Raw genomic sequence first — 27,541 nt, forward strand, 5'->3', positions numbered from 1 at the left:
GCAAACATGTTTTGGCGTAAAGTGCAAGTAGATACATAAACATCCGCACACACACACACAAACATACACACTTTATTTGACTTTCTTAAAAAAATTTTACGATTTAATTGTAAGCTAAAAGTTGTGAGCTCGTTGCTTGGTCTGTCCAGCCAGCCGCCAACTGGCTTTCGATTTGTGTCACGCAAAAGAGATATTATTTATATGCGGCCTTGGCCCTTTTAACTGGCTTACGAACCAAAAGTTCAACTTCACTCCGATTGTACTTAAAATGCATTAAAGAAAAATGCACCAGACTGAAATTAAGCGTTCGATAAAAATCAGTAACTTATTTGTTGCAGCGACACTTAGGGTTTATTGAAACTTCGTTTACAACAAAGTTAAATTTAAGAGTGCTTTGTATACAGATTTTTAGATTTTTTTTATTTAGATTATATATTTTCTTTCCCAATAAACATTTTGTATTCCAGCTCGATTTCAGCAGCGTTTTAGAACTCATTATTCTCTCGTTGCCAACCTTCTGCCTAATAGTTTGCATATTCATGACATTCATGCCCTGATGCCTGTGGACTCTTCCTAACAAAACCAAATTTTTGGCAACCATATCGATTAGGATGCTTATGCATTTATCAAATTGCTTAGAAGTAATTGTGTAAGACTGTAAGCTATGCAAGGCTGCCTGTCTGTCTGACATAATTAGGATACTCCTCGAAGATAAGCCACTTCGTAAACATTCTCTACCGCAAACTTTTACTGGATATGTTGCTGCCTGAAAAATACTGGGGTAGCATCTTATTTGTATCGATTTCTTGAATTTCGGCCCATACATGCCAGCTCCCATATTTCCTCTGAGTCATAGTGGCGGTCACCGTGGTGTGATGGCAGCGTGCTCCGCCTACCACACCATATGCCCTGGGTTCACACCCCGGGCAAAGCAACATCAAAATTTTAGAAATAAGGTTTTCCAATTAGAAGAAAATTTTTCTAAGCGGGGTCGCCCCTCTGCAGTATTTGGCAAGCACTCCGGGTGTATTTCTGCCATGAAAAGCTCTCTGTGAAAACTCATCTGCCTTGCCATTCGGAGTCGGCATAAAACATGTAGGTCCCGTCCGGGCAATTTGTAGGGAAAATCAAAAGGAGCAAGACGCAAATTGGAAGAGAAGCTCGGCCTTAGATATCTTCGGATCTTCGCGCCTTACATTTATTTTTTTATTCATAGACAGTATATGGATTCCGCCTTTCCCAAAGAGTTTTGTCGAAAAGAGATACCTCAAAATCCAGTGAGATCAGTGGGATCGTGGGAGCCATTGCATCGCGTAGTTGCAATACGAGATTTCCTTTAAATATTCTGATTACTTTAATATGCCCAGTCATGTTTCCACTCTCTAAATCACATACATTTTGAAGTCTAAGTGCATCAGGTGTTGCCTCTTTTTCTATTAGAACAGGGAAGGGTGTCAAAGTTCAGGTGCAACCGCACATTTTATACTCAGCTAAGAGCTTCTATCGCACAGTTACAGTTATTTTCAGTTTTTGCAATTAGTGTTATCCTAAGTGGGTGTACTTATTAAGCCATATTTTCCAGTCATATAAGAAATATTGCTCTTGATAAAGGAAATAGGAGAACCTAGTTTTTTTAAGACTGTTGATTTCTTCTTTCAGTTATTTCTCGCGAAACGTAGAAATAAGATTGGTAAGATTGAGCGATGTCAACCCGCACTAAAATTCGTTAATCCTTCCAATTTGATATTATCATGGTATTCTACTCATCCACGATCATTTTAAAAATCTTTATTTGAAAATTGGTTCTGTTTCTCAGACGATAAATAAATAAATGTAAGGCGCGATAACCTCCGAAGAGATCTAAGGCCGAGCTTCTCTTCCAATTTGCGTCGTGCTCCTCTTGATTTTCCCTACAAATTGGCCGGACGGGACCTACATCTTTTATGCCGACTCCGAACGGCATCTGCAAGGCAGATGAGTTTTCACTGAGAGCTTTTCATGGCATAAATACACCCGGAGCGCTTGCCAAACACTGCCCTAAGGGCGACCCTACTTAGAAAAATTTAGAAAAAAAAAAAAAAAACACGATACCGTCCCTTTTACCAGTAATATTTGGGGCTACAAGAGAAATAAACGTGAAAAAATACTTGGTTATAAAAGGGCCAGTGCCATGCTCGTTTCCATTTTTTTTATTCATTTTCCTGACATAAGTATACAAAAGAAGAAAAATAGCCCTTACATAAACTTATTTTTCGCAAAGATACTGCCATTTTTATTCTCTTAAGATCTCTTAAAAATCCCTTAAATAAAAGTAGATATGGCCCGATTTCGTCCATTTTTCCAGGCTTATTTCCTATAAAAAGGGCAAGCAATTTGGTGAGTTTTATGATAACAGCTTAAACGTGTTTTGATTTATGGTAAATTACATTTGAAAAATTGTGTTTATCAGAAGCGGGTGGCCACGCTCTAATGAAAAAATGTGGCTGCATTAGCTACATACTTTAGGTGTGTTACTAAATACATAAATACTGAGATAGGTGCCAAGGAACCAAGGAATGTGGTGGATATAAAATTATAATTCGCAAGCTCTATGATTCCAAGCTATGAGTATGATTCTCATATGCAAGCTCAATTTGCCCTGTACATGAAACTTGCCAAATCGATAAACTTCATATTCTCAAACCCCTCTCAGCTGTGAAGATTTCAAATGTTTCTCAACTCATATTCAAATTGTACGTTTTCGAAGAGTTTTAAAACAGTATAGTTTCAAATTTGAACTTTTAGAACTATTTTCGGTTGTTTACTGGGAGCCCGTAAAACCAACAACAAATCCAAGAAAGAAAACCGATGGTAGATAGTAATTATTAGATTACGTTATGTGTTTTAGCTGACCTAAATCATGGTTTCAATTCCTTACAATACCGCTGACATTCTGAGCTCTTCAAGCAGCAAACATCTCTACATTTTCTATAGAAACGGTTTTCCATTATCAAAACAGGTCGAAAGTGAATCGAATGAATTTATCCGATTTTTATAGTTTGCATAAACATATCAAGTTGACTTGCAGTCTGTTTGTAAGTACAAGAACAAAAAGGAAGGATAGACCAATCATATATTCAATGTAACAACAACGAAATGATTAAGAGAATGAGCTATATTTATATGGAAATATCCACTATATGTCCGTCTATATGTTTAAACAAAAATTAGTTTGCAAATTTCGAAATTATTTGCATGTTATTTTTAATATATATATGTACATATTGTAACGAATTTTGTGAAATCCTGGTTATTTTGCACCTTCTGCTAATGTTCGTATCGCTGAACTGTCGAATAAATAAATCCAATATTCAATATTGCAATATGGTCTTTATTTAGTCTACTTTGGGAGTAGTACAATTATACTTCGATATCACGTACTTCACAAAAGCGTGTTTAAATCAAACTGATCCATTATTACTCAGCTTGCGCTGCTTTTATACTCCCTGTTACCACGTCCGCATATTTCTCCAAAGGTCTAAACGTTGCACCTTCTAGAACTGATATATCTCATGCCTGGTAATTTAGTTATATGCGTGTGTATGTGTGAGTAAGAATTTCGGCTCATGACTACATTTGTGTGTGTGTGAGATATCTGTTCACTTCGAGCTGCTGGTTATGTGTGTGCATGTACTTCTCGTCGCCTGCCATGTAGCTTGTTCTTTTATTTATTTCTTTTTTGTTCTTGTTGTTGTGTGATTATTTACTAACAGCCTAGTAATGCCAACAATCGTCACAATATACATATATCATGGTTTCTATATGGTATATATTCCAAGATGGTCGAGTGAAAAAAGATTAAAAGATTGGATACCGGATAACTTCCCAACACAGACCCACGCTATTTAGCATAAATAAGATTCTTCACATATAAATAAATCTTATCTTCTTAAATGCTTTCAAAAACTTGGGGTCTGTGTAGAAATATTGGTCTGTAATTGCAGACATCACTCTTACTCGCAGATTTTCAAATTTCCAGACATCAATAAACTCTCTAAAGCGAAGTGACATATTAAAGGCTAACTTAAGAGACCCATCTAATGCCAGGCATCCTTTCAATAAGGCAGCCGAGATGCCATCGAGATTTGTATTATTAAAGTGTTTTATCTTTTAAAAATCACTGGCGATATTATTTATTAAAATTGATGTTTAATCGAAGTTTAGGGAAAAATTGATATGAGAAGAAAAGTCAGAAGGAGGTACAACATCATGGTGGAAAAAATTGCAATTAAATAGCTAATTTATCTCACCAATGCTTTTAGTACGTAATGCTTTAACATCTGTGATTATTAGCACTGTCCCTCTATCGCGTTGCCTATTTTCCTGTTTCCCAGTTTTCTTGGTTGGTTAACCAATTTCATGCGGTCTTGATCCGTGCACTTTTTAGCTTCCCATATCCTTTTACTTTCAAAGCAGCTGTTCGCTGTACAGATGTACAGCGGCTCTTCTTATGAAATATGCCTGTCCAAAACTCAGCGCCGTATAGTAATTTGGATTGGGTGATGTCCATCAACATGTCCATTTTAGTCCTGTTAGTCCCTCAATGTATGCCCAAAATCTCCTAATCAACGACACATGTTTAGATTGAATGTTGCATTTGTTCTCAGTATGTTGAACATTAATCTGGAGTCAAAAGAGTACCAGTTCTTTAAGCTTTTGAGATACTCGAAGCTTAAAGTACGAACAACGCGTTACTAATCTGTGTTTAAGATTGTTATTCTACATTAAATTAACAATTTAATATTAAAACCGATTTCAAGTTTTTAAGAAAATCTTTTTTTTTTGCTTGTTCAAAATCGTCTCTTGAAAAAACTTATATTGGCAACATTTTCGTCAATGTTCTTTTTTCTCAATATCTAGGCAAACGCACAAAAACCAATTAATACAATAGACGCTTTTTCACAAGCAAAACAATATTTTCCTAAAAACTTGAGTTCTGTTTTGAAGAGTAAGGGTTATTCCTACAAGTGCGTCAACGGCCTTAAAAAAATATTTTGAGATTTTACAACCTATGTGTGCCCTAAAACTTGAATGAATTGATGGTTAGAATATCTCAAAAACAAGAACCAATTTGGTAAAACTGTTATTGCTTTCGTACTCGGCATAATCGTTTAATGTGGAATTAATACCAACCAAACTTGACACAAAATGACTATTGCCCAGTGTTTTTCTTATGCGTTTGCAGCACTGTTTTGATAACAAAAAGCTGATTTTATGATCAGTCGAAAATTTCTTTTAAAATTAGCGGACCCGGCAGACTTTGCCCTAACTTTGCTTTATCTGCATAATTTTTAAGAAGTTTTCAACTCTTACTCGGCCTATTTCTTTCTCCCCCTTTTCCTTATCCTTTTATTCACTTATCTCTCTGCCTTTGTCATACTCTGCGTCACTTTCTCCGTCTCCATTTTTTTCTCATCTATTCCTATCTCTTCGTCTAACTCTATCTCTTTTTCAGTCTCTTTCTCCTTCCCTCTTTTCTCTTTTTTTTAGTTCTTTTTTTTTATTTATCCGTTTTGCCAGTTTGATGGAACTAAACAGAATATCACAAAAAAAATTACTTTACTATAAAGCTCTCATCAACAGATTTCATTTGATATCCATATAGTATAAACACATTCTAGGGGTATTCGGTTCCAAGTTTTTGCCTATATTTTGAGACCCTAGTCACCCAGGGGTATAAAAAAATTACCGTGTAGTAAAGCACCTATAAACAGCTATCATATAATATCCATAGTGTATAAACGCATTCTAGGGATACCCAGGTCCGCACTTTGACCTATATCTAGAGACCCTAGTCACCCAAAGGTACGAAAAATATCCCGTGTTAAAGAACTCATCAGTTGATACCCATATTGTAAAAACACACCCTAGGGTTACCCGGGTTCACGTTTTGGTCTATATCTCAAAACTCTAGTCACCTAGAGAGATAAAAGTATGCCTAGGACTTCCGTGGGGGAAATTACACAAGCATGCGCATTTCTGCATTATCCGTGCTGTAGTTAGGCGCCATTATGTAACAACATACAGACATTCGCATTTGTTTATAGATAAAAGATAAACATATTGTGACGAATACTAGCAACACTAAGGGGTACTATAATCTCTAAGCCGATACTGAGCAGTGACTTGTATGCACATAACCAAATTAATCATTATGTCTACACATATGAACGTACACGCAGCGGAGAAGCATCGCACAACCACAAGCATATATCTGAGATACTCCCGAAAGTATGCAATAATTGTGCAAGTATTACTCACATATACGCGCGCATGGGCTATGAGAGAAGCTATAAAATCGTGCATCTGTAGTTATAGCTGAGAAATTTATAGCTGATAACTAACTACTAAATTCTGGAAATAGAAGCGCTTAGATATATGTCGGCGAGGAAAGCGGACAGTATAAAAGCGGCAACAGTAGAGCACGACAATCAGTATGATTTACGCAAGTTATCAGTTGCGAAGTATAAGTGTTATTGTGAAGTACTTTAATAAAGGTAATTTGGCATTGTTGAATAGTGAACGTTAGTAGAAGGTTGCAAATAAGAGGAATCGCAGTAAAATCGTTACAATATGAATTACTATATTTTGGATTTTTTGTATAATAACCGTGTTTTTTTACACGTATATACGTCTACGTTTGCGCGTAAAAAAACGCTTATCCTCACTTATATAATGCTTAGGAGACCCATCTAGCAGCAGTGGTTCAACAACTAGCTATAGCAGCGGGTGTACCGAAAAGCGGAGACACAACGCTCTGATGGCCATAGTGTATAACATATTGCTGAATCCGTTGCGATGAATTGTGGAGACGTACCATTTTAAGAGGTGATTCAAAGAATTAGTGTAGAGGTTATTCAGTTACATCTGAGTAAAATGGGTATTGAAATTTAATAGTACTAATTTTATGCGCAGCAATTTCAGAGGTGTATTTAAAGTTTGACGCGTAGCAGTCCATATAAAGTTTAAGCGTAAACGTCTATAGATGTAAAAAAAAATCACAGCTAATATGTATCTACATATTTAGGTGCATATGTGATGCGATTTTTTGTTAAGAATCGTAAGGAAATCTACGTATGCTGTATTTTGGGACTATTCCTCTATTCAGAGTTTGAGCTTTCAGATCCCGAAAATAATGGCAGGCAAAACATCCAGAAAATCATCATCCCTACGCAATACGTATGTGTCCTACCGATATTTTTTTGTTGAAAATTTTTTAAAAGGATCTTGACGAATACAAAATCTATTTACTTAGATTGGTAATCCGGCTAAGTGGATTAGATTAAAAAAAAAAGTTTTTATTATACATAGTTGTGAAATATATATCTGAATTTGAACCTGAGAAAATTGTCACCGTTTTCGCCTTTTTGAGCATTCTAAAACTCTGTGCACAACCTCTACATCAAGTTTTCTTTTGTGTATCAAAAAACCGTAAAAAAATTATATTTTTAGTTCATTCCTGTTACAATAAAGCGTAAATATGTACACGTCTAATACTTAAAAAAAAACTGCCGAAAAATACATTAAATTATCTGTTGTAAATAACTTCACCCACCATTTAATTTTGATAAATCAGTTGCAGTCTGAAAAACTTTTAAGCAACAATGATAACTGCATAAGCCACAAAAAATTGTTGATGCAACTAAAAAGCTTCACCAACCATTGGCACTTTTTACATTTTTATACTCAGCGTGCTTTGCACACAGAGTATATTAACTTTGATTGGATAACGGTTGGTTGTACAGGTATAAAGGAATCGAGATAGATATAGACTTCCATATATCAAAATCATCAGTATCGAAAAAAAATTCGATTGAGCCATGTTCGTCCGTCCGTCCGTCTGTCCGTTAACACGATAACTTGTGTAAATATTGAGATATCTTCACCAAATTTTGTACACGAGCTTATCTGGACCCAGAATGGATTGGTATTGAAAATGGGCGAAATCGGATGATAACTACGCCCACTTTTTATATATGTAACATTTTGGAAAACACAAAAAACCTGATTATTTATTAAATATTACACCTAAAATGTTGAAATTTGACATGTGGACTGATATTGAGACTCTTGATACAAATTTGAAAAAAATATTTTAAATGGGCGTGGCACCGCCCACTTGTGATAAAATCAATTTTGCAAATATTATTAATCATAAATCAAAGATCCAACATAAAAATACAAAAATCGTTAAACCTATCGTAACAAAATTCGGCAGAGAGGTTGCCCCTACTATGAGGAATGATTTGAAGAAAAACTAACGAAATCGGTTAAGGACCACGCCCACTTTTATATAAAAGATGTTTAAAAGGTTGTGGATGAATAAAATAAGCAACATCTTTGCAAAACGGAGCTTCATATTAAGACGAATTTTAGCAACATTAAGGGATACTATCATCTCTAAGCCGATACTAAGCAATCACTTGTCTGTACATAAACAAATCAATCATTATGTATACACATATGTACATAAAGGCAGTGGAGATATACTCACAAAAGAATGCAATCATCGGTGGAAGTAACACTCATATATACACGCGCATGTGGCTATGCGAGAGACTATAAACTACAAATTCACATGCATATCTGAGATACTCACAAAAGTATGCAATAATCGGTGGAAGTATTACTCACATATACACGCGCATATGGCTATAGTTTATAGCTGGTAACTAAGTAGTAAATTCTAGAAGAAGAAACGCCTTGAAGTATGCGAACGAGACAGCAGAGAGTATAAAAGGAGCGAAAACTGAGTACGCAGCAATCAGATTGCTACGAAGACGCTATCAGTTGCGAAGTGAAATTTAATTGTGAAGTACTTTCAAAGCAGTCTAATAAAGACCATTTTGTCATACAGAATATTGTAGTGTTTTATTCAACAGTTTAGCAATACGAATGTTAGTAGAAGGTGTAAAATAAGCGGAGTTCCCTAAATTCATTACAATATCAACGGTATTTCATTTCCCAAGTAGATTTATAACAATGACTAAGAAAACCTTAAAATTTTAAAAAATGGGTGTGGCACCGCCTCTTTTATGACTAAGCAATTTTCTATGTTTCGGGAGCCATAACTTCAAGAAAAATTAACGGATCATAATAAAATGGGGTGTACAAATTTTCTCCATAGCGGGAAATATTTCTAGAAAAATGGGCGAGATCGATTAAAGACCACGCCCACTTTTATATAAAAGATTTTTAAAAGAGTCGTAGGCGAAAATAATAAGTTTTATCTTAGCGAAAAAGAGCTTTGTATCAATAGAATTTTACCTTTTAAATTGAATTATGACATTAAATTGGAAAACACTAAAATTTTTGAAAATGGGTGTGGCACCGCCCCTTTTATGACTAAGCAATTTTCTATGTTTCGGGAGCCATAACTCGAAGAAAAGTTAACATATCGTAATGAAATTGTGTACACAAATTTTTCCTATAGTAGAAAATATTGGACGGGATCGGTTAGAGACCACGGCAACTTAGATATAAAACAATTGGGTGCACAAATTTTCCCCATAGCAGGAAATATTTCTAGAAAAAATGGACAAGATCGGTTAAAGACTACGCCCACTTTTATATAAAAGATTTTTAAAAGGGTTTTAGACGAAAATAATAAGGTATAACTTAGCAAAAAATAGTTTTGAATCAATGATATTTCACTTACCAAGTTTTATTGTAAGAGCAAATGGGGAGACACATGTTTCTTTAAACGGGCGGTGCCACATGTTATGTAGAAAAGTAATTTATCTGAAATAAAATGTGCAACTGAAGCTCACGCTGAGTATATAATGTTCGGTTACACCCGAACATAGACACCTTTACTTGTTTCTTATGCCAACAATTCCTTTGCGCTGCACAAACCTCCAAAAATAAAGGATTGTGCGCCCAATTTGTATTAGACGAGGCGTCACATGGACTAGACATACCGCAACTGCACATCGCTGCAACTAACTTCTGCCAATAGATTGCATCTGTAAAAAATGTGGTGTAGTGGTTGGAATTGCTTTATTGCAATTTTTCGGGCGTGGAAGTGCATTCGATAATACATTTTGCTGCATTTTGTTATCCTTTCTGAAATGATAGTCAACCGGAAATTCGGTTGTCCGCCCACAAAAAGCATAGAACGGTAAATTTAGAAAACAGCCAACTCTACAATCTTTTTTGTATAGCCTTGCACTTTTAGACCGGCATTGTCCTTATGCAAGAATAGCACACAATTTTACATATTTTGATACGGGTTATTGATGACTTTGAAAAGTTATTGCACTGCAATTTCCTGTAGTCGTTGGTGTGGCAGGATGTGCTGCAAATTTTGTATGCAACAGTAACTTTACGCGTAAGCCATCGTGTCTGGTTATTCCAAATAGGGAAACATCGAATCACTGTTAGTAATTGCAGTTTTTGTAACTAAATTGGTAGAAGGAAGTACATGATTCATTGGTTTCTCAAAACATGATCCGTCCCTTCATACACCGAGTTGAACTCGAATTTTTTAAATCCTGTTTACCACCATACGTCTCAAGCATATTTACTAATACAACAACGCTTAAATAGTACGTGAATATGTTTACTTACATACAATTCGAAAACTCCCTTAGCCACTAGAGAGATGATCTCTTACTACAGCGATTGCTCTGATGTCGTTGAATAAAATCGGAGTCTTCGTTCAAATACTCGCTCACTTTATTTGCGATTTGCCTGATGCAGGTAATCAGGCAAATAAGCAACTAAATAAGTTTATCCAGCACGTAGAATGAGTATTCAGTATTCTGGGTGTCAGGTTTGAGAGAATGTTCTATGTTGGGAGTTTGTAGGAGACAGTGGCGTGTGGCAAAATTCACCAGTGCATTACGGTTATCCTTCTTCATGTCTACGAGAACTAATCATCATCTTCGCAGCAAAGCTATTATCATATTACTTAAAGGGTAATAGATTATGCTCAACCGACAGCTCTTTTTCACATGATATCCTTTGTTGAGAGTATTTGATAGTCATATATAAGACCAACTGTACCTTAATGAGGTTATGCTACGCCTCACATTTTTAGAAATTTCACACGCCCAACGCATTTATTTAATTGTCTGATCAACGTCCTCGATTGATGAGGAGTGTGATGACTAGTGGGAGGACCTCGGACCTAGGACCTACCTAATTATTTTCTAGCTTTTTGTATTATTATTACTTCATGTAAATATTGTTTTCAATAAAACCATTTAACTTAAACATTTTTTTAAATTATTTTATTTTCAAGTTTTTAGTCTTTATTTAATTGCCTATTATTTCTCATTCTATTTAGTTAATTTAAAAAAATAAAAATAAAATAAATGTAAGGCGAAATAACCTCCGAAGAGATCTAAGGCCGAGCTTCTCTTCCAATTTGCGTCGTGCTCCTCTTGATTTTTCCCTACATATTGGTCGGAGGGGACCTACTTGTTTTATGCCAACTCCGAACGGCATCTGCAAAGCAGATAAGTTTTCACTGAGAGCTTTTCATGGCAGAAATACAATCGGAGCGCTTGCCAAACATGCCGACGGGCGACCCCGCTTGGAAAAAGTTTCTTCTAATTGAAAAAACTTATTTCTAAAATTTTGATGTTGCTTTGCCCGGGGTGTGAACCAAGGGCATAGGGTGTGGTAGGCGGAGGACGCTACCATCACATCACGGTGGCCGAAAAATTTAGTTAATTTAGTGACTCATTATTACAAGGACTCTTTCCTGACAATGTTACAATCTAAGTTCTCAATACATAATCCTTCCAAAGACTTGACTCGACTCTGCGCCACGTATGTTTGTCCCTCCTCCAACCCCAAAATATTTTGATGTCACTTCTACCGGACTGTATGTAATATTTGTTCCAAATATGAGACAAATCGGACATCATAGGTCGCTTTCTATTCTTGTATGTATTATGTGTTCCAAATATGAGCCAAATCGGACCACAAATAAGAATTTTTTGAATATCTCGATCCTTGCGCAACCCAGCGGCGATTTTTTTCATAGGTCGCTTTCTATTATTGTATGTATTATGTGTTCCAAACGTGAGCCAAATCGGACCACAAATACGATTTTTTTGAATATCACGATCCTTGCGCCTCCTAGCGGCGATTTTTTTCATAGGTCGCTTTCTATTATTGTATGTATTATGTGTTCCAAACATGAGCCAAATCGGACCACAAATACGAATTTTTTGAATATCACGACCCTTGCGCGTCCTAGCGGTGATTTTTTTCTTATTATTGCATTGTCATCGGGTTCTGAACTATATTCCAAGTTTCAAGCTTGTAGCTTATCGGGAAGTTACTTAAATTTCAATTACAAAATTCGTGCCAGCCTGTCAAATCAAGCTAAAAAAAACCTTTTAAAAAATGGGCGGATCAAAACATAGGCATTTCAAAGTGGGATTTTTCAAAATTTGCCCCTACGACCCAAAGGGGCAAAGTTTCTTGTTTTGATCCCTAGAATATGATTTTCACAGAGCAATGGGCGATTTTTTTGCCTCCCCACAAATCGGATCGGCCTACTGTACAACCAACCGTTACCCAATCAAAGTTATAATATCCTGTGTACAAGTACAGCTGTGTATAAAAACAGTACATTAGACATTACACAAAAGTTAATATTGAACCCTCGGCTCTATTTATTTAAGATCAAAATTCGTACATTTTCAATTTTTGAACTATGAAAGTATTTTATTACTTTCAGTTTTCTTTTAAAAAGAAATGCATCAATAATTAAAACTATTTGGTTTATTATGTAGAAATTCAGAAATTGAAGCAAGCAAAACCAAGGCAGAACTTTTTAAGGTCACTAATAATATTTGTATGTGCTTTTTTTAGCTCATTGGTAATATCTCTATTTACACAGTTGTACAGTAAGCTCTATTTTATATAAATACAATAGGTTTCTACAAACGAAAAAAGTACATACAACACATTCGACATTGCACTTGACACCAGTTCACTGTAAAATTTGTACAGCAAAACACCTTTCATATATGTATGTCACCATTCTATGAATATTTGTATTTTTCAATGCTGAAACTTTAGTAGATTCAATAAACTAATTTTAGAGCGCGAAAAGTGTTAATTGTTCCTTTGTATGCTTCAGTGATCAAGTCAACATGTTTTTTTTATGATAGTAATGAACAATAAAATTTATTCAGTATTCGTCATTAAGTATGAAACTTCACAATTTAATTTTGAAATAAGCAATGAATTCTTGGGAATGAAGCTGGTGTTATTTTTTATACCTTTCATGAACATGAAATTGTATATTAACTTTGGTCCGATGTTTGTAACGTTGAGAAATATAGAAAATACACTCACCATTAAATATACCGAATTGATCAGGGCGACGAACTGAGTTGATATAGACATGTCCGTCTGTCTGTCCGTCAGTCTGTCTGTTTCAACACAAACTATTCCCTCAAATTTTGAGATATCTCAATGAAATTTGGCACAATGATGTATTTTTGGATTATATTAGACATTTGTCGGATCCGGTAGGATCGGACCACTATAACATATATCTCCCATACAACCGATCGTTCAGATAGATAGATTTTTGGCCATTTCTCCATTAATTTAGAAAGTGTAAACGTGAAACTCGGTGATATATATTCGAATCTATATATATAAAAAGAAGTGTTCATTTTGATTGTCACTCCATAACTCGAGAACGGATAGAAAGATTGCCATGAAATTTTTAGGAAAGATACAGGAAGGAGAGATGATGATTAGTTGATTTTGAAATCCCAAATCGGTTTAGCCATATATCTATATATATAAAAATGAATGTTTGTATGTATGTCATCGATTAACTCAAAAACTACTGGACAGTTTATTATGAAAATTGGTATATGTATATGTATTTTTCCACGGGGAAGGTTTTTATAATGAGTACTTTGATACCGGGTGACTAGAGTCTCGAGATATAGACCAAAACGTGGACCCGGGCACCCCTAGTATGTGTTTATACAATATGGATATCAAAGGAAAGCTGCTGATGAGTGCTTTAGTACAGGGTAGTTTTCATACCTATTGGTTACTATGGTCTCGAGATATAGGCCAAAACGTGGACCCGGGTACCCCTAGAATGTGTTTATACAATATGGATATCAAATGAAAGCCGTTGATGAGTGCTTTAGTACAGGGTAGTTTTCATACCCATTGGTGGCCAGGGTCTCGAGATATAGGCCAAAACGTGGACCCGGGCACCCCTAGAATGTGTTTATACAATATGGATATCAAATGAAAGCTGCTGATGAGTGCTTTAGTACAGGGTAGTTTTCATACCTATTGCTGACTAGGGTCTCGAGATATAGGCCAAAACATGGACCCGGATACCCCTAGAATATGTGTGTATTTTGGATATCAAATGAAAGCTATTGTTGAGAGCTTTTAAGTAATTTTCATTGTGATATTCGATTTAGTCGCATCAACCTGGCAAAACTGATAAATATGCATGCGAATCCGAAATAAAGTCATGAATTAATAATACCCAAATACCTACTTACATACGTCCTATTCGATTTGCCTGAAATTTGGTACAAAAATTTGCCTATATTAATATTAACGATGCTTTTTTCCAGGAAGTAGACCAGAGACGGACTGGGACTGTGATTAGGACTGGGACTGAGACTCGGAGTGGGACTCGGACTGAGACTCGGAATGGGACTGGAACAAAATACATACCACCCTCTGGGGCTGGCAATAAGATATGAAGAAGAATGAGAAAAACTTGATAGAAGAGAGAAGGAGACTGAGAAAGAGATAGAATGAGACGAAGATAGATGAATCTAAAAATACGGAGGGAGGAGTGAATGCAAAGATTAGGAAAAACTGTAGAGGGGCGAGGGCAGATTTAGACGGAAAAAGCTTATTAAAATGTATGCAGATATACCAAATTTAGGGCAGAACAACATCTGCCGGGTCTGCTAGTATATCATCGAAGATTTTCTGAAAAAATCACTTTGATCGGAGCTATTTATAGTATATATCCCATACAACCGATCGTTCAGATAAAAAGATTTTTGGCCATTTCTCCCTTAATTTCTAATATAAAAACGTTAAACTTGGTGATATTTATTCTAATATATCATAGAAGATTTCCTGTAAAAATCATTTCGATCGGAGCTATATATAATATATAAACCCATACAACCGATCATTCAGATAAGGGGGTTTTTTGCCATTTTTTTATATTTATCTTAAAATCGTTTAGGTATGTACATCTGTTCACTATATATTTCTTATCTTATACATTCGATTATTTGGAGTTTACGAATGGGATAAGATTATTGTTCAGCCACGTTCATGAAAGGTATGAAGTCTTCGGCACAGCCGAATACAGTCCCGTCCTTACTTGTTTTTCTTTGTTTTGTTTTTTTCTCTAACATTTCAGTATAACACTCAATGCCAAGCTAGGTGTTGTTCTAAGAGTGCTGCCGATAACAAACAACGCTGTCCGTTGTACTAACACTAGTATTTTTGTGGTGCTCGCCGTGTACAGTGCATTCCTCCAGACCAGCACCCTATAGAACAGAATCGGTTTGACTAGCTTCTCATAAAGCCAGTGTACTACTCTTGGCGAGCGCCCCCATCTCTTGCCAATATCTCCTCTGCAGCAGTACAAGCCGACCGTGGCCTTCCTGGCCCTATCTTCCACATTGGGTTTCCAGAACATTTTCTCGTCTAAAATAATTCTTAAATATTTAACCCTACGGGGTTCGCTGGGTCGCCATTCAGCAATGTTTGACAAGCACTCCGAGTATATTTTTGCCATCAAAAGCTCTCATGAAAACTCATATGCCTTGGAGTCGGCATGAAACAAGTAGGTCCCGTCCCGCCAATTTGTAGAAAAAATTAAAAAAGGAGGACGACGCAAATTGGAAAAGAAGCTCGGTCTTAATTATCTTCAGAGGCTAACGCGTCTTACATTTATTTATTTATTTAACCCTATCAGAAATTACAAACGGTACCCTCCCAATTAAGGGAGTTCTGAAAGCGGGTATCTTTTATCTCCTTGTTAAAGCAATGGGTTCCGTTTTTCCAGGGTTGGCCGCATTGCCACAGTGTGCAGTTAGTCCTGCAGAACAACGCACAAGGTGCCCAGAAATTTTCCTTTGACTAGGATAGCCAGGCCATTTGCGTAGGCAACCACCTGACAGTTATTGGCTTCTAGCTCCACGAGAAGCGCCTTGACTACCACAACCCAAAGCAGAGGATATAACACACCACGTGGCGTGCCTCTACACACCTTCCTCTCCCCACTCTGCTGTGACAGTTCTACTGCCGACAAATTTGTTAATGGATTCAACCAGTGCCCCATCTACTCCTTAACCAACCAGAGACCTTTCGATGGTTTCAGGTAAGACATTGTTAAACGCCTCCTCGATGTCTAGTAAGGGCAAACTTTTTGTATTTTGGGGATCCCTCTATTTGCTTTACAATCGAATGGAGAGCCGTTTCTGTTGATCTGCAATAGGCATGCTGGGAAGGCGACAGTAAACCCCAAGGAAACCTTTCCCCTATGTACGCATCAATCAGACGCCCCAAAGTTTTAAGAAGAACTGACAAGGGACCTATTGGCCTGAAATCCTTAGATGATACATGAGAACTTCTGGCAGCATTTGGAATGAAGATAACCTAGATCGTGTTCCAAAACTTCGGAATATAGCTAAGTTTAAGGCATTTAGGGTCAATGATGGCCAACCATCGGCAGGAATCGCTAATGAACTTGAAGTTACGCGGGATTGATGTCATATTCGGTAGATAAATAATGTTGATTCTCGGCAGAACTCTCGCTGAAATTGATTTCGAGTCAACTAATTAATTCCTTATTTAATTGCGATTAAGATACGATTCCCACAATAGCATTAACTGGCTCATGTTACAGAAACTTGAATGACTAAATTTTTTTTAACCAGAGGAGCAAAAAACTTTGACTTTTCAGTATTGCATATTTGAATGTGAAGTCTGAGTTTGCGTACACATAAGTCATCAAATTCATATCGTTTTTTACTAAAATTGACTTATTCGTGGCAATCGATTACGTGATTCGAATTTTATTTATCGAACTAATTAAACTTAGCTCAATGAATATAAGTTTACAAAAAAAATTTTATTAAAAGATATATCACGTTCATTTAAATACGAACAGTACCTATGTATATACGGTTTTTGTCATGAATTCAAAATATAACTTGCAATAAATTAACAAAGTTATTTGCGTAAATTTAGTGCCCAACAAAAAGTCTCGGCGGCTCTCATTCCATTCATCTTTTCCGCTTTGCGCCTTTTTAATACTCAGTTGAGCAGAGCTTACAGAGTATATTAACTTTGATTGGATAACGGTTGATTGTACAGGTATAAAGGAATCGAGATAGATATAGACTTCCATATATCAAAATCATCAGGATCGAAAAAAAATTTGATTGAGCCATGTCCGTCCGTCCGTCCGTCTGTACGTTAACACGATAACTTGAGTAAATTTTGAGGTATCTTGATGAAATTTGGAATGCAAGTTCCTGAGCACTCATCTAAGGTCGCTATTTAAAATGAACAATATGGGACTATAACCACGCCCACTTTTTCGATATCGAAAATTTCGAAAAACCGAAAAAGTGCGATAATTCATTATCAAAGACGAATAAAGCGATGAAACTTGGTAGGTGAGTTGAACCTATGATGCAGAATAGAAAATTAGTAAAATATTGGACAATGGGTGTGGCACCGCCCACTTTAAAAGAAGGTAATTAAAAATTTTGCAAGCTGTAATTTGGCAGTCGTTGAAGATATCATGATGAAATTTGGCAGGAACGTTACTCCTATTACTATATGTATGCTTAATAAAAATTAGCAAAATCGGAGAACGACCACGCCCACTTTAAAAAAAACTTTTTTTTTAAGTCCAATTTTAACAAAAAATTGTATATCTTTACAGTATATAAGTAAATTATGTCAACATTCAACTCCAGTAATGATATGGTGCAACAAAATGCAAAAATAAAAGAAAATATCAAAATGGGCGTGGCTCCGCCCTTTTTCATTTAATTTGTCTAGGACATTTTTAATGCCATAAGTCGAACAAAAATTTACCAATCCTTGTGAAATTTGGTAGGGGCTTAGATTCTGGGACGCTAACTTATTTCTGTGAAAAAGGGCGAAATCGGTTGAAGCCACGCCCAGTTTTTATACACAGTCGATCGTCTGTCCTTCAGCTCGGCCGTTAACACGATAACTTGAGCAAAAATCGATATATCTTTACTAAACTCAGTTCACGTACTTATCTGAACTCACTTTGTATTGGTATAAAAAATGGCAGAATTCGGAATATGACTACGCCCACTTTTTCGATATCGAAAATTACGAAAAACGAAAAAAATGCCATAATTCTATACCAAATACGGAAAAAGGGATGAAACATGGTAATTGGATTGGTTTATTGACGCAAAATATAACTTTAGAAAAAAACTTTGTAAAATGGGTGTGACACCTACCCTATTAAGTAGAAGAAAATGAAAAAGTATTGCAGGGCGAAATAAAAAACCCTTGAAATTTTGGCAGGAATACTGTTCGTGGTATTACATATATAAATAAATTAGCGGTATCCAACAGATGATGTTCTGGATCACCCTGGTCCACATTTCGGTCGATATCTGGAAAACGCCTTCACATATACAATTACCACCACTCCCTTTTAAAAGCCTCATTAATACCTTTAATTTGATACCCATATTGTACAAACGCATTCTAGAGTCACCCCTGGTCCACCTTTATGGCTATATCTCGAGAAGGCGTCCACCTATAAAACTAAGGCCCACTCCCTTTTAAAATACTCATTAATACCTTTCGTTTGATACCCATATTGTACAAACGCATTCTAGAGTCACCCCTGGTCCACCTTTATGCCAATATCTCGAAAAGGCGTCCACCTATAGAACTAAGACCCACTCCCTTTTAAAATGTTCATTAACCCCTTTCATTTGATACCCATATCGTACAAACAAATTCTAGGGTCACCCCTGGTCCACCTTTATGGCGATATCTCGAAACGGCGTCCACCTATGGAAATAAGGGTCACTCCCTTTTAAAATGCGCATTAAGCCCTTTCATTTGATACCCATATCGTACAAACAAATTCTAGAGTCAACCCTGATCCACCTTTATGTCGATATCCCTAAATGGCGTCCACCTATAGAACTATAATTTGATACACATGTCATACAAACACATTCCAGGGTTACCCTCGGTTCATTTTCCTACATGGTTATTTTCCCTTATGTTGCCACCATAGCTCTCAACTGAGTATGTAATGTTCGGTTACACCCGAACTTAACCTTCCTTACTTGTTCATTTTAACATTAAATTTACATAAAATATCAATGCTTATTTCAACCTGAGATCATCTTACAGAAAATACCCGAGTATTTATGTAACTATTACTTACTTAACAATTACGTTTACATAAATTGAAATTTGTTTACATTTAGTAAAAAAGTATTAGCACAGCTTTGTATGTATGCAAGTCCATATTTGCTGTTGTAATGTTTACTATGTAAACCATTTTGACGAGCCAAGAATATTGATGATTTGCGTCGTAGCTGCATAAGTATTAGATATTATTTCTGATTTTTTTAAATTATCATAAGAATGAAGTTACTTATACGGCGTGCGCCAAAAAAAATGATAAATTTGTTACACGTGGCGGAAATGGGCCATACATGTCGCGGAAGTAATAAAATTTATGTTAGGCCCGGTTTTTCAGTAGATGGTTAAGCTAAGCTTAAACTAAGTTTGCGTGAACCCTAGTAAAATTTAAACTCCAGTTAAACTACCGAGCAGTTTTTCAATCACAGTTTAAGGCCGCCTTTGAGGTAGGCTTTTTTGTATGGCAACATTGCTTTTTTTATTATCTAGATAATTTGTAGATACGAAAACAGCTGGATTTTGTTTACCCAACATACATAAAAAAAAATATTTCTCCAGCGAAATTTATATCTAGTTCCGGTGATATCCAACATCATTATCTAATTATTCTTAAACCAGATAGTTTTCGATTTGGTATCCAACTTCATTCTCCAATTACTATCCAACCTTTGAGAAATTTTGTAAAATATATAGTTCTCTAGTTGATCTCCAACATCATTAGCATTTTCAAATTATTATCCAACCTTTGAGAGATTTTAAGAAATGTACAGTTCTCAAATGAATATTCAACACGTTTCTCCAGTTGATCTCCTACATGGGATATCGAGTTGAAGTGAAGTTGAAAAAGAAATCTCCAAGGTGCTAATGAAGTGTAATGAAACGTAATTAATCAAACAAAAATTATATATTTAATTTTATTTTCGTGAAAATACAGTAGTATTGGAATCTTACATTTGAGTCCAGTTAAAGACCCACAAGTTGGGAACTATAATTTTTTCAACTTAAGTAATAGCATTTTTCACTTTATAAAAATTACCCTCTTTTGCTGAGTATCTTGATTCTCAAATGGAGTAACTGTTTAGAAACAGCTCGTGAGATTTTAGAAGTATGCTATTAATCAACATGACCTTTAATGGTTCTCAAGCCTAAATGCTTGTTGGCTTTATTCGACGCCATTTCGAATGAACGCAAATCACAGATAGGTTAACTATAGGCACGGTTACCAGATCGGCCGCTTAAGCTCAGCTTAAACTTCAGTTAAAGTAGACTGAAAAACTGCAGAATAAGTTTAAGCGTAGTTTAACTGACAAACTGAGTTGAACTTGTACTGAAAAACCGGGCCTTGGTGTAAAATGTAATTTGTCCAATATTGCATACAGAAAAAAATATCAGTTGCTTAGGAAAGCTAATTAATAGGTGATTGTTTTACGGAATTCCGGAAAGTAACTCACTTCTAGTCAACTACAAACCATCAGATCTAGTTCAAAACTGGTGAGCATTTGGAACCACTACTAGTTCCCTCTCTATCTATTTTAAATGCGTTCAACTGTCGAATTTAACTTGGCGATGTCCTAGGGGATGGAAATTTGCCTCGCTGCTTTACCTTTTCTGTAGTTACGAACTAGATAGAAATTTCCACTTTAGAACTAGTTCATAAATTGGCAATTTTTCGATAGTTCCCAACCAGTTAAAAACCCGTTGGTATGGATCTTTTCAACTTATTTGTATTACTTCGATAGTTCTGAACTAGTGTAAAAATTTACAGTTTAGAGGTAGTTCTGTTGTTCGTACTACACTGAAAGAAATGGTGCTAGTAAAATCAACAAATCGGTTCTGTTGTTCTTGATTAACGCAGATTCGGTGAAATTGATCGAATTATGGTTAATTCGACCGAGTTCTTTGTCAAGCGAACAAAATTAGTTTAGTCATTTCAACAGAAGAGAAATTGTCGCTCTTAAGTTAACAAAATTCTGTAAAACTAACAGATTCCATATCAATCTAACTGATTTTTTGTTAACACAACTGATCTCACTGGTCATTTCAACAGCGATCCACAGTCAATACATGAGCAAATTTCAAAGAGAATTTTACGCTCACTGCGCTCTCTACTTTGTACTTATGTATGCTGTGTACTATATGTACGCACATATTTACGTATGTATATCGCGGCCGCCGTGGTGTGATGGTAGTGTGCTCCGCCTTCTACTCCGAAGACCCTGGGTTCACACCCCGGGCAAAGCAACATAAAAATTTTGAAAATAAGGTTTTTAAATTAGAAGAAAATTTTCCTAAGCGGGGTCGCCCCTCGTAACTGTTCGGCAAGCACTCCGAGTGTATTTCTGCCATGAAAAGATCTCAGTGAAAACTCATCTGCCTTGCAAATGCCGCAACATAGGTACTTTCGTACAAAACTGTCGCAACAACTTTTTTTGTTAATTTCACTACTAAAATGGTCAATTACGAATCAACGATTTGTACGCAGTTGATTCAACATCTTGTTGCGATGGATAAAAATTGACAGAAATTCGAAATTTTTGAATTGACCCGTATTTCGGTTGATTTTACCAGTCTCTTTCTTTCAGTGTATTTTGTTGGTTCCGAACCAGACCGAACAGTTCCGAATCTGCATTGAAAATATCAACTCCCATTTTTAAATAGTTCTGATATAGGCGAGAATGCAAAATATTAAAGCTGGTACCTTTTTCCAAAGGCTATATTACAAAACCCATTTCGAGTTTCGATGCAATGTTTCGAATTGCCCTAAAGTGCCCTCTGAAGAACTTAGCCATGTTCTATATGTATTGACACAAATAAAAGTTACATTTCACTGTTTTATGTACTATGTTGAACCTATTTATCCCTTTTCCTGCCATTTTGCTTACCTACTATGTCCTATAGAGTTGATGTAAGCAAAACAAGGTGGGGAAAGAAGGCATACTCAAAGTAGAAGCTCCTTGAAGCTAATAGTAGTTCGTTTTCGTGGATAACATATTTATCAAGTACTAGCAGACCCGGCAGACGTTATTCTGTCTTAAATTTGGTCTATCTGCATACATTTTACTAAGATCTTTCCGTCTAACTCTGCCCTCCCCCCTCTAAACTTTTCCCAATCTTTGCATTCACTCCTCCCTCCGTATTTGTCGCTTTATCAATCTCCATCTTCGTCTCATTCTATCTCTTTCTCAGTCTCCTTCTCTATTTCCTCTTCTCTCAAGTTTTTTTCATTCTTTTTCACCTCTTATTACCAGTCCCAGAGGGTGGTATGCATTTTGTTCCATTCCCACTCCGAGTTTCGGTCTCAGTCTCAGTCCTAGTCCTAATCCCAGTCCCAGTCCGTCTCTGGTCTACTTCCCGGAAAAAAGCATCGTAAATACTAATATAGGCAAATTTATATACCAATTTAGGCAAATCGGATAGGACGTATGTAAATAGGTATGTGGGTATTATTGATTCATGTCTTTATTTGTGCTTCGCATGCATATTTATCAGTTTTTCCAGGTTGATGCGACTAAATCGAATATCACAATGAAAATTACTTTAAAGCTCTCAGCAACATCTTTCATATGATATCCATAATACACACACATTCTAGGGGTATCCGGCATAAAGCATTTCTCTGTACTAAAGCACACATCAACAGCTTCAATTTGATATCCATATTCTATAAACACATTCTAGGGGAACCCGGGTCCACGTTTTGGCCTATATCTCGAGACCCTGTGCGTCGATCGCAACCAAACCTATGTGCAAACTACCACGTGAGGTATATGCAACTTATGTGAAAGTCTGAACAAAATCGACCGGTTAATTTTTGATTCTATAAGCCTCACACAAACGGACATTCATTTTTATATATATAGATTTGTTAAGTATGAAAACGCAAACTGTCGGGTTTTGAACTACAGAAAATCTAATTATTTAGTACTTTAGGACTAGTTCTGCACTAGAAACTTTTATCACGAGTTACTGACTTCCCTACAGGGATAGAAAAATTACACCCAAATAATACTAAGTCAGAAAATTATTTATCAAAAAAATTGTGAAATATGACAACTTTTTTGTCTTTTTCCTTCCTTTTGCATGTTATTTTTTGGACTTCAAAATTTTCTTTATAATTAGCAAAGAATAAAAAAAATATTTGTTTCCTCATCTTCTGCCAGATATCAGATCTCATCATCCCGAATAAAAACCATTTGTTACACTTGTAACATTAAACAATTAGCCTAACTTATATCTCGACAAAATTTAGTTGGCTTGTGATTAGTTGACAAGTATTAGAGTGATGGCCATCTCTGATCACTTTGCGTTCTTTGCCATACAAAATAGTTAGTTTTTTCCGGGATCAGGGCTAGAACCCATTACCAAGCCCAAATGAGCTGAGTTTGTATCCACAACTTTCGGTGGCATTTTAGTTGTTTTAACTTACCATAATAGAACTATTATTTTTCAACATTTGCACTGTTTCAAGGCTGGTATATTTGTGTCCAACACCTAACAATTGATATTTCGTAGGACACTCACATGTAAAAATACAAATTCGTTGGAATTTAGAACGCCCTTTGAACATATGCTCCAAAGAAATGTATTATAATCTTTATACAAATAATTTGCGGAGCAAAAAAAATTGGCGTTGCATTGTTCATTGTTTTTTCATTCATTCATTCGTTATATTTATTTTTCACATTAGATGGAAAGATGTTAAATTCATGAAATTAAAAAAAAATATCCAAATTTTCAGCAGTAATGTGCAAATATAATTTGAAACAACGCGCCCAAAGTAAGAGAAAAGTCCAATTTAGAATTCATAAATCTTTAATTTGTTCATGCATAAATACACACACAACAAGTAAGGAAGGCTAAGTTCGGGTGTAACCGAACATTACATACTCACCTACCAAATTTCATCGCTTTATCCGTGTTTGGTAATGAATTATCGCACTTTTTCGAAATTTTCGATATCGAGCTGTGAGCTCTGTTCAGCTGAGTATAAAAATATTAGTGCCGAAACATTTTTTTGAATTTTCACGGTCACTGCACCGTCTAGCGAAAATGTTTTCTCTAATGTTGCATTTTCACAGAGTTCTGAAGCGTATTCTAAGTGTCAATAACCTAGCTCTAAGGGAAGTTACTCAAACAGCGCTCGCAAGATTCCACGTGTTGTAAATGGGGTTTCTAAATATCTCTAAATCCTGCCCCACCTAGAAAACTCGTTCATTCTAAATATTACAGCCTAATAGAGCACAAAGCTTAATTAAATCTTTCAGATCTCTGAGTTACTGTGAAGCTCCTTAAAACTCGAAAGCAAACTATAGCTTTTCGGGAACTTACTCAAAAATGGATTGCAAGACTTTCCAATTTTGTATGAAAATTGGCGGAAAAACTTCAAACAAAACTAATATAAAGGAAGTAAAAATCTCTATGCCCCTCTTAACATTAAAACTAAAAGTGGCAAAAAGATAAATTTTATTTCCTTAGACCGTTATCCATATATGTGTGTAACTATACATGCATTCATACTAATTTACTATGTCACGTTACAAAAAAATATTAAATTAAAGGCCCAATCACGTTGTTAACCATTTGTGGTCATTACCATAATTTGTTAATATAATTTGTCATTGTGTTAATATTTTTTGTATAATTTTTATGACTTTTTGTGCTTTGCACTAATCTGCAATTTCAGCAGTTATTTTACTATATAATAATGCCGTTATATTAACAATTTTTACATCAAAAACTTTAATTATATATTAATGCTATCCGCTGAAGGTTTACATCAAATTTTACATGCATCGTTAATATGTTATTATTATATTTTATATGTTTATGTATCTGTATGCAAAATGCAAATGAGCCCCTATTATATAACAAAATTCAAACAGTAGCTGCATTTGATTTGCATACATCACATTAATGACGTGTTGAATATTTTCTACAATCATGTGCATATTTTCAACCCAATAATTTTTGAAACTTCATGGCAATTTATAAAAGTTTCACCGTGATTGTGTGTCTGAGTTAGACACTTCGGGCGAACAACTTAAGTCTAGTGATTTTATTAATACGTATGAAGTTGCAAAGGTGGTCAAAAACACAAATGCGGTGTACTTTGAACTTTGAACAGAACAACAAAACAGGGGCTACTGTACCCTCCGATTGATAGGTTAAAGCATAATGTCGTAAAGGCTTAGACCTGGTTTTTCAGTACAAGTTCAACTCAGTTTGTCAGTTAAACTACGCTTGAACTTATTTTGCAGTTTTTCAGTCTACTTTAACTAAAGTTTAAGCTGAGCTTAAGCGGCCGATCTGGCAGGGTTAAACTCTAGTGAACCTATCATTTATTTGCGTTCGTTCGAAATGGCGTCGAATTTACCCAATAAGCATTTGGGCTTGAGAACCATTAGAGGTCATGTTGATTAATAGCATACTTCTAAAATCTCACGAGCTGTTTCTAAACAGTGGCTCTACTCGAGAATCATAGCGTACTCAGCAAAAGAGGGAATTTTTTATAAAGCCAAAAATGCTATTACTTAAGTTGAAAAAATTGAATTCACAACTTGTGGTTCTCTAACTGGACTCCAATGTAATTCCATACTACAGTATTTTCACGAATATAAATTAAATATTTTGCGCGTTAAAACGGTCCATAATTTTTATAAATCAATACTGCCTTATAAGTATTTATTATTCATAGAACATAATTTGCAGTTATCAAAGTCATTAGTAAACAAACTTAATAAAGATCAATTTTTTCTTTCCCATATACAGTGAAATTCCCCATTACGGACAGTCCTTATAACCTGACAGCTCCAATTACCGTACAAATTTTGGGCACACAGGTTTTTAATTCATTTTTTCATACAAATATCATCTTAATAAACGGACACTCTAATTACCGGACGCGGACAAAGTATTTCAAACCATTTTTATAAAAAAATTTCTCAAAAACGGACAAATTTCAAAAATATTACAAGCAAGCTTTGTTGTTCATTATAAAAATGAAATAGGTGATTCTCCTTTTAACATGTATGCACACATTCAAGCCGTGTGTTTCAAATTAAGGGTAGTTTTCCATTCAGTTTGCTAAGTCAGTTGTATACGAATGGTTGGGTTCAAAGTTCGTAATAATATGGCGCCGAAAAAGAAGGTACTTTCTATAAAAGAAAAAATGGAAATTATTAATGTTTTCGAAAAAGATAAACTATAAGCACGTGGAGTTTCAAAAAGGTGAAGAATAGTGAGCCCAAAAATTTAATGGTAGTAGGTACACGTTTGGCAAAACACAAGCTGCTGAAATCAATAAAAATAAAGAAAAAAATCGTTCTAAATAGGAGTCTGGAGTTAATGTTCATCAAAAGCGAAGTTTTCTTAAAGAAGGCGGCTCTGAAATAGACAACATGTGTTTTAATTGGTTCGCTAAGGCTAGAAGTCAAAACATTCCGATTTCTGGTCCCATTTTGAAAGCAGAGGCAATGGAAATTGCAGGCAAACTGGGTGTACCTAATCTTAATGCTTCAGATGGATGATTAAACAAATGGCGAATAAGGAATAATGTTGCTTTCAAATGCGTATCTGGCGAAGCTGCAGATGTAAACCAGGATGGTGTGGTACAGTATAAGACAAAACTGCCATCTCTGTTGACCGGTTCAAGTCTCAAGACATTTACAACGCAGACGAAAGTGGGCTTTTCTTTCGTGCCTTACCTGACAAAACCCTCGTTCTTAAATCCGAAAAATGCGTGGAAGGTAAACTATCAAAGGAAAGACTCACAATTTTGTTCTGTGCTAACATGGCTGGAGATAAGGAGCTGCTTTTGGGTACAAGTAAAGCAGCCTGTCCTCGATCTTTTAAACATGTTGCAATCGCTAAACTGCCAGTGGATTGGAAGTCTAATAAAAAACATGGATGACTCAGTTCAATCGAAGAATGAAAGCCCAGAATCGAAAAATTTTCTTTTTTTTTAGATAACGCGGCTTCTCATCCAAAGGAATTGAACTTAACCAACATAAAAATTATTTTCTTGCCGCCAAATACAACGGGCCAAACTCCGAATCCGAGATTTGGAACTTTGTATAGA

At 35.7% G+C, this 27,541-nt stretch overlaps 1 protein-coding gene and 1 pseudogene across 1 annotated transcript in view; both read left to right on the forward strand.

Annotated features, from left to right (window-relative positions):
- ko (Stork-head domain-containing protein knockout) overlaps window positions 1-27,541 on the forward strand; it is a 712,534-nt gene that overhangs the window by 408,126 nt on the left and 276,867 nt on the right.
- LOC137253014 (tigger transposable element-derived protein 4-like) lies at window positions 284-27,428 on the forward strand (annotated as a pseudogene).

The sequence above is a fragment of the Eurosta solidaginis genome, chromosome 5 (genome assembly GCF_040869045.1).
Source record: "Eurosta solidaginis isolate ZX-2024a chromosome 5, ASM4086904v1, whole genome shotgun sequence".
Classification (NCBI taxonomy): Eukaryota; Metazoa; Arthropoda; class Insecta; order Diptera; family Tephritidae; genus Eurosta; species Eurosta solidaginis.